This window comes from Neopelma chrysocephalum, unplaced genomic scaffold (genome assembly GCF_003984885.1).
Source record: "Neopelma chrysocephalum unplaced genomic scaffold, ASM398488v2 Primary Assembly neopelma1_44, whole genome shotgun sequence".
Taxonomy (NCBI): domain Eukaryota; kingdom Metazoa; phylum Chordata; class Aves; order Passeriformes; family Pipridae; genus Neopelma; species Neopelma chrysocephalum.
Window position 1 is genome coordinate 12112607 of NW_020897703.1, and position 13340 is coordinate 12125946.

Genomic DNA, 13340 nt, shown 5'->3' on the forward strand with positions numbered 1-13340 from the left:
TACTTCCTTCTGCAATGCTTAAACTTGATTAGAAATTTTGCTTAGAAAAATATTGAAAAAATATATTCGGTTATTAGCTTTGCAGAGGAACTAGGGATGAGAAAGGAAAACAGGTTTCCTTATTGCTTCTGTCTCAGCCAAAACTTTCCACAGCATAATTTAAAGAAGTGCTCAAAATAAATGGGCACCAGTAACCAATGAGCCTGCTGCTCAGCTCTGTGCAGGATTATTTTGTTCTCTCCTATTTGGAACAAGGGCACAGAGCAAGAGCCATTTGTATCCTAGATCGGAAGGGCAGCTTCACTGCCAAAACCAGCAGAGTTAAGGCCAGATATAGGCATGTTTCCTCATACTGAATATTATTCCCCCTTCCCAAGTAATTTCATTGATTTCAATAAGGAAGACTCGTAGAGTGAAATGCTGCTTGGCATTAACAAGTAGAGTAGAACCTACTTTCTACATCCTCTGCTTTTAATAGAGCTACTTAATTTTGTCTTATACAACTACTCTTTTAAAAATTCTGACAGCTGTGCTTTGCCTTATAAGCCTTTCAAAAGGCAGAGTGCTAAGCTAGCCGAAGAAAATGCTTCACAAATCTGACATGTTCAAACTATCCACATCAAAAGATTATTTTTTTATCTTCAATTTATTCTGCAAAAAGACTCTGGGGGTTTATTTCAAAAAATGAAAAATAGGCCAGCAGAAACAGTGGTGTACAGCTCCTATTTATCTGGTTTACAGCTATCAGTTTGATTGCTAGAGTAGCACTGGAGAAACCAGAGGCTTTCTTGAATGTGGTATAAAAAACATTCTATTAATACAAAGGGAAAATAGTTAAAAGCAGAAAGATAATCCTGAGATGCCAGATATTTTATTTTATGGACAATAAAAGATTTAACTACCGAGATCTCTTGAATTTAGCTGCAGAGGATACTGGTCCTGTAACAAGGAAAGCAGAGTGGGGTTTCGGTCACTGCAGCTCACACCTAGATCTACGAATGCAGCCTCCAGCTGATTTCAGTGTGCAGCCATGCAGCTGGCTGTGCATTGCAGGGACAGAGCACTGGACATGCTGCTCACTCTGCCACAGGGATGGCAGCCCTGGCAGGGGCAGGGCAGCAGCCACTGCTCACATGGGAGTGCTCTTTCTTTTCCCTAACTTCCCCAGGCTAAATCAAATACACTTTCTAATGGACTGTTACCTGAATTACCATGTAAAAAGTTCAACATGTTCTAGGCACCAGAAGCACAATTAAGAAGTCTTCCCTAATAGGAAAAGAGATATTTTTAACAGCCAATTTCTTTGATCACAACAATTTTAATTTAACCACTGCTGTCTGCTTAACGTGAGCTGGGATCATTGAAGCTGTTCTATTTTCTGAACAAAATGGGAAGTGCATGTAAGTACCTCTGCTTCTGTTACAGACACATTGGAACAGCTTGGGGAGAATACAAATCTGTCTGATGATCAAATTACAAACCAGCAATAACAGGATAAAGAAACACATTTGATGCATTATTGCAGTTAAGTAAGAGCAAGGGTAGTCATTAGAAGTCATGTGTATCCTGTCCTGCTACAGCTTTCAGAAAAATCAGAGACCAGTTAAAGTTTGTGAGACAGCTAATTTTTTTTTCTATGCTTTTTTCCCAACACTAGTTGTGTTTAAAGGATTGATATCAGAAACAATCAGTGGAGATTTAAACAAACCACAAAAGCAGCAAGTAAAACAGGTCTTTTATGATATTTGAAAATTTCTCCTTTGTGATAGAAACTCTAGACTGCACACATGGTGCCTTCAGGACACCAACTGAGAATAAAGCTGCTTTCAGAGGCAGTAAGTGATTTCATTCTATTAATGTCCAGGTGATTTGTGGTGCCCATTACAGCATCACTAATGTGATGGCAAACATTTCCTGGGCATGCCATGTTTTCAGTGTTCTGCAGAACATAGTCAGCTCAAGTGCTTGTACAGTGCCTGATTGGAAAAGACAGCCCCTGGGGTTCATTCTTTTCATCAGTCAAATACTAATTCTGAAACAAAAGGGGGATCTTTTCATTTCCAAAGATGCTGAAATAAACCCAGTGTAAGGGAATAGGACACAGTAGAAGACCCTACAAAGCAGGTGTATAAGTCAATAGAAACAGTCACAGATATTTTATATATACCATTCCTTTCATATAATACTTGTCATATGCTTGTTCCATATTCTTCCTAGTTGAAAAAGCAAGCTGATATTTAAACTCTGTATATATGTGTGTCACTATTTAATTATGTCAGAAAAGGCAAGGACAAAATGAGGCTTATACTTTGAGTGGAATGTGGAGATATTCCTGGTAAAATATAACCAAATATGCCTTCAAGGATGTCCCTTAGCCACCGTCCCCCTCCAGGGAAAACAAGTCAAACTTTATTTGTCTAAAGCTGAATAAAACATGGGGCTACCCAATCAAAGTGCATCTATTCCACATTGTTTTGCTCCATGGAAAGAATATGCCCCATAGGACTGAAAAGAGGCAGCTGCCTGAATAACAGCCTTCCCGACAGCTCCCAGCTCCTGCAAGTGCTGGGACACCTTGTGTGAGGGCACCTCATTGCTGTCTGTCAACAGGAGAAGCCTGGGAAGGGCAGCAGTCCTGAAGAGAGGGCAATCTCTCTGGCTCCGACTTCACACACTGTAGTGTGTGAGGAAAGTGCTGAGGAAGTGACATGGCACCTGCAGGAGATGAAAACAGGTTGCATTATGGCTTGAGAGGTCACAATTCAGAGGTGTCAGTATAACAGCCCGAGAGAGCTGTTCAGCTGGAAATAGCTGGTTGTGCAGAGAAGAAATGGGAGAGACAGGTCCTTGCATCTGCCTGTGGTACACAGGGCTGATTCAGAAGGCTCTATTTCCTAGGAGGGGCATATAATGAAAGCTCCATGTAGGTTGATGTCTAATGTTACCTGGACTTTCTCTCTGGGGCATTGCAACAGGAGTGTAGGCGGCAACTGCAGGTGAGAAACAGAGTGTGGTGCAGTAAATGAAGCTCTGGAGCACAATGAAAACACGTAGAGGGATGAGCACAACTGCAGGTCACTGAGCAGTCCTGCTAATCAGCTGTCTTCCTCCTACTGCCCTACACTACACTTGTTTCCTACAAACAAATTACGATTCGGTTTGTATTTTAGTGATATAGCAGAAGAAACTATTGAGGAGTTGGAATAATTACGTAAAACAATATTATTTTGGAATGAAAATACCACTTTATAAACTCAGTCAAGATTTGGATTCTATGTAAACCAACGGAAACTTTAAAAAGAATGATAGGGTAAAATCAATATTGATTATTAGGAGTAAAAGTGCTATAATTGAGGCCATAAAACCTTTTAAGATCCAACTAAAATTTTCCAGTAAAGCTACTATAAATTATTCCTAAAGAAGTAGAATATTTGCATGGAATTCAATATCATTATACCAGAACCTGTTCAATGAAAAAAAAAAAAAAGACTGTTACTGATTCTGCCACGAAGGTTATTATGAGCGGAGGATTAGCATAGTTATTTTGGCAAGTTACCTTTTTCTACTAGTATTTCATTGCATTCTGCAAAAGTCTCCTTTTAAAGTCTCTACATGCTTTTAAGATCTCACTTTTCATTACTACTTGTTTTTCTGCTTCTCAGACCTTTCAAATCTGACATATTAGCTCCCTTATTATAGCTCAGCAAGAACAAGCCCTTTTAATTTATGGAGGGCCCTAATTTTTATAATCTGATATCAGTACAGGCTGTAAATCTTTTTAATGATAAAATAAATGGAAATCTAACATGGCATTTTTGTCATCACTTCTTTAATAGTTTCTATTTAGTTTTTTTAGATTTGTGATAAGTAGAATTATGCAAAGGAATAAAATCAAATAATATTGTGAATCTACATTTACAGTGTTGGGGGGGCAAGTCATTTATGCATTATTCCAGTTTTACCTGAAAATAACTTGAAGGTCATGGGTTTAACGGATAGCATGCACTGATTCTTTGTTGTTCAGTGGAAGTATATGCTAGAAGTCTTAACTGCTACCAAATGAGGAAGCAGCCATAACTAAATCAGCTTATATTTGTCACTTACATACAGTCAAAAGTTTGTGATTACTTCCACAAACACAGACTTTTTGATTATGCTTGCTTCAAAAACAGATACTGCAAAATCAGATCTTTCACTCATGGAGGGGAAATTATCCAGAAATGGAAGCTGAGGAGAGCATAATATCCTCACGGTTCAGGGATGCTTCTTCATGCAAACTGACCACTGACTTTTAAGGAGTACCTGTAGGTTTCCATGTGAAAATTAAGCCTTTACTTTTAACCTAGAAAGACTTCTGCTGCCTGAGATCCAAATGCCTGAAAAACTGCTTCTCCTATTTTTGTGCTGTAAGATCAACAAAGGAAGAGGCTGAGCCAAGCAAGACTTCTGAACCTGCACTTCCATGAAACAGCTTGCTTCTGATGGGCTGCATAGGACAGGGCAAAGGACGGTCTTCAGGAGGAGCAGTTGATGCTATTAGATGAACTGTTAGTTTAGTGGTCAGGATTTATCCTTGTTTGATGAGACATGCTTAGAAATACTATTTGATGCAGGCTTTCTCTTGTTATAGTATAAGCATCATGTGACTAATATTTACATTCACTTTGGTGAATTCCACTGTGCAAAGGTAATTATCACAGTGGTCATTTTATGTCGCACTGGACTTCAGACATATAGGAGTTCTCTGAAGGAGCACATTAGTATGATGTGTATGTACCCAGCCCTGGATGGTAGGTGAGCTACTTCGTGGTGGTATTAGCACTCTGCATCTCCTGGATGCTTCTGCTTGTGCAGAAAGCTGAACTAGCCATGCCATGATGTGCCATGTAAACTGGTGTGGCCTCAAAACAAAGATATTGTTCATGAACTACCTCTCAGCACACCCACAAAAGACGTCCTTGTACGGTGCTCTCTGCCTAAAGAGCAGCACCTCTCCTGTTGTGCTCACTCTGTGCAACTTCCAAGACGTGTGGAGCGATCTGGAGATGGAGGTGTTCATCACTGTGCAACCACAGTGTGGACTTAACAGTGACATTTAGGAGAGAAAGGTTTTGTCTGAATGCAGGGCCTTGCTGCAGATGGATCTGTACATGGGAGTTTCTCACCACAGCATGCCAAGAGCATGGAATTTTTCACATTGGGTTCTTGTGGTTTCACACCACAAGGCTTGAGCCTAACATGGTTTGGGAAAAGAGTCAGGATGGGAAACTGGTGGGTGGGTTTCATTAAATTAATTGGTGGTAAGGCAGCCTTCTGCTCTGCAGCTCCCACCATCTGGAACAGCCTTTCTTTATTTCTCTACCTCATTGACTCTCAATCTCATTTCAAATCTCGGTTGAAAACATCTCTCTTCTAGGCATTATACCCTGTAATTTCTCTTTCCTGTTATTATTTCTTTTTTATCTCTAACATGTTTTCAAATGGAACATAAGAGCTACCACACAACATTAAGTGATGCAGCACTGTTACTATGATCTGCATCAGGCCAAGCAGCAGCAAGTGAACATTTTTCCCACTAGAATATAAATAGATTTAAATTGCCCAGATGTATGTCAATTGTGTCACTTCATATGTACATTTCAATTGTTGTTTTAATGAATGATTCTGTGGGAGGCTTCATTACTTTTACTTGCAGTGTCCTCTCTTTCGTCAAAAAGTTGCCTTAAAAATTAGAAACCATTCTGACTGTTAAGCACTCCAAACACTACTGGATTTTTGTGTCTCTTGTTTGTAACAGTGTATCTCTACTACAAAGAAAAATATCACTATAAGTCATGCATATATGGCAAAATAGCATTAACCTGACAAATTTAGGTTGCTTGGACTATAAAGTTTGTAGGCTTCAGCACTCAGTTTAAAGGTATCCTTACAAAGAGGGTTGAACGATGTATGTGTTGACGATGATGGCACTTATATGCTGCGGAACTTTTCAACCAGAACACATGAGCATGGGGGCTGGAGATAGGAAAAAGGTGAAAACATATATTCACATTTTGCCTCATAATAAATCAACTGTTTCACATTAAATCAAGGTATCTGTGCAAAAGGGAATGGGCACTAAAACTGCAATAAACTATCATTCCAGTATTAAAAGAGCAAGGACCCAGATTACAGAACAGTCTGTTACTGTCCAGATAGGCCAAATCTTGAATGGTGGTCATCTGAGTGCCTAACGGGCATCGCTCTAGTGGGAATTTGATGTTATGAGTCTGTTAAGGACTCGGAGCAGCAAGTTTATAGGGATAAGTGACATTTTATGGGAGTGATTGTCATCACTAAGAAAAAAAGGGGCTTGAATATTTGAGTGCATGAACTTTCCTTCTGGCCTGAAATAGAAATTGTAAATGTCAAAGGGCAGTAGCTCATGCCATCCCCCAGATTGCCTCTTTCTTGGGAACCTAATGGTCTCTCAAGAGACTACCAGTGCAGAGACCGCAGTATAGAGATGGCTCCTCTCATGGGTTTCCTTTTCCCTTGGTCATGGCTCACTCTTCCCCGTGTGACAAGATATGATGATTTTCTGTGGTTCATAGGTAGACAGGGAGTGTTCACCATGGTCCCTGTGTATTTCAGATCTGCCACACAACCGAGCCATTCAGCTTGAGCTAAAGTGTTCTACCTGGGAGGCAAGGACAGAGTTTAATGAATTCTCTAACAACATCAGTAATAATAAGATTTAATTTTAAAGAAAGTGCGTGTGTAAAGCCCACATGACTGCTTCATCTCCCAGAGGTAATGGTAACTTCTAGGAAGATCTTTGAAAGTGTCCAGGTATATGAGCTTATTACCAAAGGGGTTGTGAACAGATGTTAGGACATTTTGTTATTTCTGTATAAACTAGTCTTTGTGAGAGACCTAAGAATGTGCTTCCTAATCTGGGATTGTCCCAAGCAGTTCAGGACATGTGGTAGAGTAATGTGGAGTGGACTGAAATCAGTGATCATAAACCATCTTGAAAAGAAAAATATGTGTGTTTACTGCCAGAGATTACTGGGAGTAAAAACCTGTTTTAAATCAAGAACTGGAGCCATTTCAATTCCTTAAACTAGCTTTGGTTTAGCCTGGAAGTTAGCCCTGCTGTTAAATCTAAGGCATCAGATTTAGCCCTCCATAAAAGCAAAGTAGCATAATAATTGAAGTATAAGCTTCTTTAAGTACTTTTTAAACGTGGACATTGACACTATAGGATTATACCTTTTGTGTCATATACTTATTTGCTGAACAAGTTCTTGTAATAAGATAATAGCAGCTGGGGGTCCAATCCTACCAGATTTTACACATTCCCTGCTCTATCTGAGTTGATGCAAATTGGAATTGAGGGCTCTACCTTGCTAAGGTTCAGGGTCCATTTGCTGCAATTTTCTTCTCTACTGTTCTCTTGAACCTTTTATCTGCAGAAGGTAAAAAATGGACCTCAACAGACAGATGGTCACCTTTAAAGTGCAGTCATCTTGGATGATAGCTATTCTTTTAAAAATCTGCTGCCCAAACTCTTTAATTATTTCCAAGAATATAGTTTAGATCTCCATATAGAAGCCAGTGGATTTCTGAGAATATTGCACACAAATCTGTTAATTAGTCTCCTAATCATGCCTGATCAAGGCACCATTGCAAGTTGTATTTTGTGGAGCATTATTTTAGTACTGTTTTTTCATGGTTGGTCATTTCCTAATACTTAGAAGTGCTTCAGTCAATAACTGTGGGAATATGTCTGCTGTGAAGAGACATCTGTTTACTCAATAGATCTTTTTATTTAATTTTTAATAAAGCTTTTCTTATTTGGCTTGATCATTTGTTGTTAATGTATTTATAATGATTACAGTAGCTATAATTCATATCCAATGATTTTTTCTAAATCTATAAGTATTATTTATTAAAAGATGAAAATTCAATATTTCTTGTACTAGCCATTACAAAAAACTCAGCTATCGTAAAATGAAATAAATATATTTCACACCTGTACTGCACAGATCAAAAAGATAAACCTAAAGAAACACTTTTGATACTGACAGATTTATGTTATCTACCCACTTAAATAATGGAGAATGGAATTTGGCCCTCACTGTACTCTATTGGTAGCATGGTTAAATTTCTGCACTGCATATTAAAAAAAAAAAAAAGGCTAGATTTTAGCAGTTTCTTTAAAAAAAAAACAACAAACTTATAAAAGTGAAGCTGATTTTATTTGGTTTAGAAAATAACTTGAGATACAAAGAGCCAGATTCTGATATCTGCTCTCCTACTATAATTCAGGATTAGATGAATGGTCTGTAGGAAGGTATGGGATGAATTCTGCTGCCAATTACACATTTGTGCATTTGGAGTAATTCTAAGGAAGTAGTGCAATTTAAAACTGCAAATAAATATAGGCTTAAAATCAATTTCTTCACTTACCTGCCAAAATTGAGTTCAGGGTTCAACGTACACAGCACTTTTTCCATCTAAAGAATTCATAGCACTTTACAAAGGTGAATTAATATTACCCCCACTTAAGAAGCTGAAAGACTGAGACAGACAAGTGTGTTGGACAGAATCCATAGCAGACTGGGCTAGAGATTGAAGATGGTGTTTTTTCAAATTTGTTTCCTCACTCCTGTACCTGAGTTCTGGAGGAATGCTGGGAAGATTAGGAAGAAATACCTATAACGTGGGGATGTCACCCTTTCTTTCTCAGCATGATTTTTTAAAACCAGTTTTATACAAAAAGAGGATGAGTGTGTGCCTTATTCACCCAAGTAATTTTTTTGTTTTATACATAATGTGCCCCAATAGTTATCCCCAGGTGCTGAGCTTACAGCTTCTACTCGGTCAATGATGAACTACAGTCCAGTTTGGTAGTAGACTTAATTACTTGGCAGTATGCAGGTATATTTAATTTTTCCCTGAGAGAACTTGTACTCCTGGGCCATATTTTGTCAGCAGAATCAGCCAGGAAGCAGGCAGCTTGATGGAAGCCTGTTTTCTGTGGACTGATGAAGAGTCCAATGTGGGATGCTATGTGAGCCCCGGAATTTCTCCCAGGATGTGGTCAGTCTCCTCTGCAAACTGTCAGAAAAGGGCAATCTCACAATGATTTCACCCTGTAGAGTACACTTCCTTACATTAGACCAGTTCTTAGGTGATGATTTCTCCATCCTGTGTGACATTTCAGTTGTTAGACCTGACTGAGACATTCTTTTTTTTTTTTTAAATTCTCAAGCTGCTATCAGTGACTGAGGTGAACATTGGCTCCTCTAAAGCACCAGTCTACACAGTTGTGCTGACTCCATCTATCAAGAGGTCAAACACCAGTAAGGTAAAAAGCACAGCTTAATGAGATGAGCAGTTCTTGTAGGTTACTAGTAGAGTTTCATGTATGAATACAAAACCCAGATGTCAGCATGTAGTATCTTTTATTTCCAGCAATTTCACTTGTTATTCTTCTGTATTAGTTAAGCTTTTCAAGTAGGGTGCTAATTTGATTATTCCCATATTATAAAGGACAGATGCAGAGATTAGATTATTTTAATTTATATTAAACGAAGTTGTAATGCAAACTGTATCATTTCTGGCAATTGTTAGTTATGCTGTAGAGCAACAGCATAGGGAACTCCATAACAACCCTCACAACTTATATGCAACAGAAAATATCTTTTTTTTCCAAACAGGCTTGTATCCCAGCCTCAGCAAACCACACCTGCCCTGACTTGAAGTCACCTATTACCCACATAGATGTTCAGATAGCTTTAGTCTGCATTAGATACGGAAATAGAATTTCCCTTCTATTTTATTTTAATGCTTACTAACAGAGGCATTAGAAAATATAGCCTAAGGTCTACTTGCCTTACACCTGGGAAAATAAAAACACATTTCTAGTATTTCTGAAATTATATAAAAAGTATTAATTAGTAATAATAACAACAACAAAATATAGAGCCATCATTGTACTTGACCAATTGGTTAAGCCATTCTTGCTTAATATGTGCTTACCAATGTATGAAACACAACAAGAACAAGACACCAAACATGTCTGAGGATGGCTTTAAGTTGGTGGACGAGCATTAAATAGTGACTAGCAGGTGATCTAAGAACTGATCTAGGCAGAGGTAAGGCAGAAGAGCAAGCAGGGAAGAAAGAGGGGAGAGGCTTGATAGGGCCAGGAGGAATAAGAGCTGAGTATGAGACTGTAAATTCACAGCTCTGCAGAAAGGGATGAAAGAGGAAGATTCGTTTTCACTATTTCAGCCACACTCAAATCCTCGTGTATATTCTCCCTGTGCTCATTTTTGCATTCACTTTGCCCTGACATGAAGACAGCTATATGTGCAAACCTTCACAGTAACTTTTTGAGTACCTCACACTAGAAGTCAGGGAAAGGATTAGCATTATACAAGAAAGTGTTACTAAAGCCAAATACAGCTCAACTACTGATTTCTTGCCAATATTAATCCATGAATTGAAACATTCTTGAAAAATTGCTAAGTCATTACAAGAGATAGATCTGACTATCTGGAATCTAAACAGCCTATGGAACAATGACAGAGGGAAAGACTTTGTTTTGTTTCCTCAGCTGAAACAGGGAAGCAGAATGTGGAAATAATTGGTCCAAGTGGTGAGAAAGAGAAATAATTTCAGAACTAAAACCACTCAACAGATCTAATATTGACATCTAATAAGCGTGCCAATTTGAAGGACGCAACATTAAAAAATAAAATGCACCTTAAAAATAAAATTTAATAGCCTGGTTGGAAAACCATAGAAGTGAGGGAGCAAGATAAAATTCTGGGAATCTTTTCATGATCTTGATTTTTGCCTTAATTTTGACATAGACCAAAAAAAAAACAATGGAAAATGGAGCTTTTCTTGTTTTGCTAAGGAAGTTATTTGATGTTATCTTTAGTAATCCTAGGAAAATCAAAGTTAATTTCACTTAGCTATTGTTTGTTACAAGGTTTATGAAATAATATAATGTATTTCTAGACAATAACTAATTATTACTAATTACTAAGAAATAAGTCAACAAAGATATTTTCCTGTTTACATTCTTATCAGACTGTATCAAGACCATCTGCATTTTCAAGTCCTGTATCCCAAGGGATAAATAATTTGTGTTGTTCATTGAGTATACACATGCAAACATGTCATTTGGATTTGATGCATATTTACAAAACAAGAGCTAGAGAACTTAAACAGGAAAACAAGCATTAATATACAGAAAGAAAAGCCTAAACATGCAGTCACAGCAAACAGGAAAGTAAATACTTTAATGAAATGATTCTGCAAATCTATTGTACTTATTTTGTGCCATCAGTGTTGGTATGCAGACACTGCTCTGGGTGTATAATTTCTATTTGCTGCTGATCTTTTTGCAGATGTCCACTCCAAGAGTGTGTGTGCTTGTGCCCACTTGAGCCTGTGTGCCTTTGTGTGAGACAACTGCTTTGCCCAGTTCTTGTCCAAGCTGCAGAATTCAGGTCTGGATTTTGGAAGGGAATTAATAGCTACCTAAACTGGACATTGAAAATTTTTGAGTGTGCTTATGCTTTAAAGATTCAGAGCTGATTAATAGCAACGTTTGCTTTCTGTGCCCCCCCATTGTCATCAGTGAGCAGATTGGTCTCACTTCCGCTTCTTTCAGTCTCTGCTCCTTCAGAAACTGCTCTTGGCTGGATCTTTTGCCACAACTGCAAGGATTTTGTCCTTCTCAATAGGCTAGAATTCTCAAACCCCAAGCTCGTTTTCTCTCTGCTGTTGTTTTCACATCCCAACCTTGTACCTTCACTCTCATGTGTTGCTGGAATGAGGGTGGTAGTGATGAGAGTATTTTCTAGTGCACCTCCGGGGTTTTGGTTTTTTTCTTTCTTTCTTTGCTTTCCCTGATTTTCCTGGTTTCAGAAATGGGTGGCTCAGGAAAGGGCAAGGCATGCTGGAGGACAAATGCATGTGAAGAGACGTTTCCTAGCAAAGGCAGTCAGAGCTACTGGTAGACAAGCCTTGCCCCACCTCACACCAGGCAGGAGCTGCACCTTCCCTGAGCACACAGGAATCTCTCTGTTTCCCCTTAACCTTTGGAGATGAGATCCTTATCCTGCAAGTCAGAAGAGTGCCCAGTCTTTGGTCTGCAAAAGGCACTGCAAAATAATTTTCAAGTACTACACTGTTCACCTTGCAAGAGTCAGAAGTGTGAGAGGCCATTGAAGGTTACTAAAGTTTCCTTTAATTTATTTTTGCTCTGTCTATGGCTTGTGAACTTTTGTTCTATGGATGCATTTTAAATTTTTCAAAGTTTCCTAGCATAATAGGATCTGCCATCTTTTGGCACTATCCAGTACAAAATAGTAGTTTATAAACCTCTCTGCCTGGACTGGAGACTGTCTACATACATGCCTTTGTATATGACAGACCCTCTAGCCTCCCCTCCAGCCCGTGTCCATGGGGATGCAATCATGGATCTCTACGAGCCAGCAGAAATTACTTTTTTGTATCTGCTAATCTTTGATTTGATGACAGTGTTTGTTTAATGAAATCATAGCATCTGCGAAGCTTAGCTACAAAATGATTGTGTCTTTTCACCTTCATAGTGCCCATAATTGACTTGAGTTGTGCCTTATGTGAGCTACATTATGTTAAAAACACAGCTAATTCAAAATGGAGTGAAATACCCTTTTTAGCTGGTGGATCAATATGGCTCAGTTGAGTAAAAATCCTTGGAGGGCTAGCGGGAGATTATGTGTCCTGAAGAAGTAACAGGCTTCCTTGTGGCAGTGAGAGCTAGTGTGCTGATCACTGCAAAGGCTTGATTAATGGAGTGATTAAAGCAGCAGAGGGTTAGTGCTCTGGCAGCTGGGGCATAGGAAATGGGCATGGAAACTACTGGGAGAGGGGAAATACACAGCTCCAGAATCACAGGGCTGACTTGCCCTAGCAAACACTTTGATGTTGGAGGTGGGGAAGGATGAAACACATCAGGCAAAAAGAAAAAAAAGCCTCCCACCCCCCTTCCCCCTTCCCAGCCTTATGCTTACAAGGGAAAGCCCCTGACTTTGGCTCACTTAGTAGAAGGCAATAAAGCTTCCTATTATGAGGCTTTCTCTGATGTATCGTAACTGGTCTCAGGCTCCAGAAATCTGATCCCTTGGAACAAGACTTACAGTAGATGTTAATAAAGTCTCTAGCCCAGCAATGCTGTGAACAATGCCCTGTATGGGCCCAGGAAAACTTAAAATTCAGACACATTCTTTATTCTTCATCTTTCAAATTCACTGTTGAAACCCTGTTTCTTTTTCCTAGGCTACTCCACT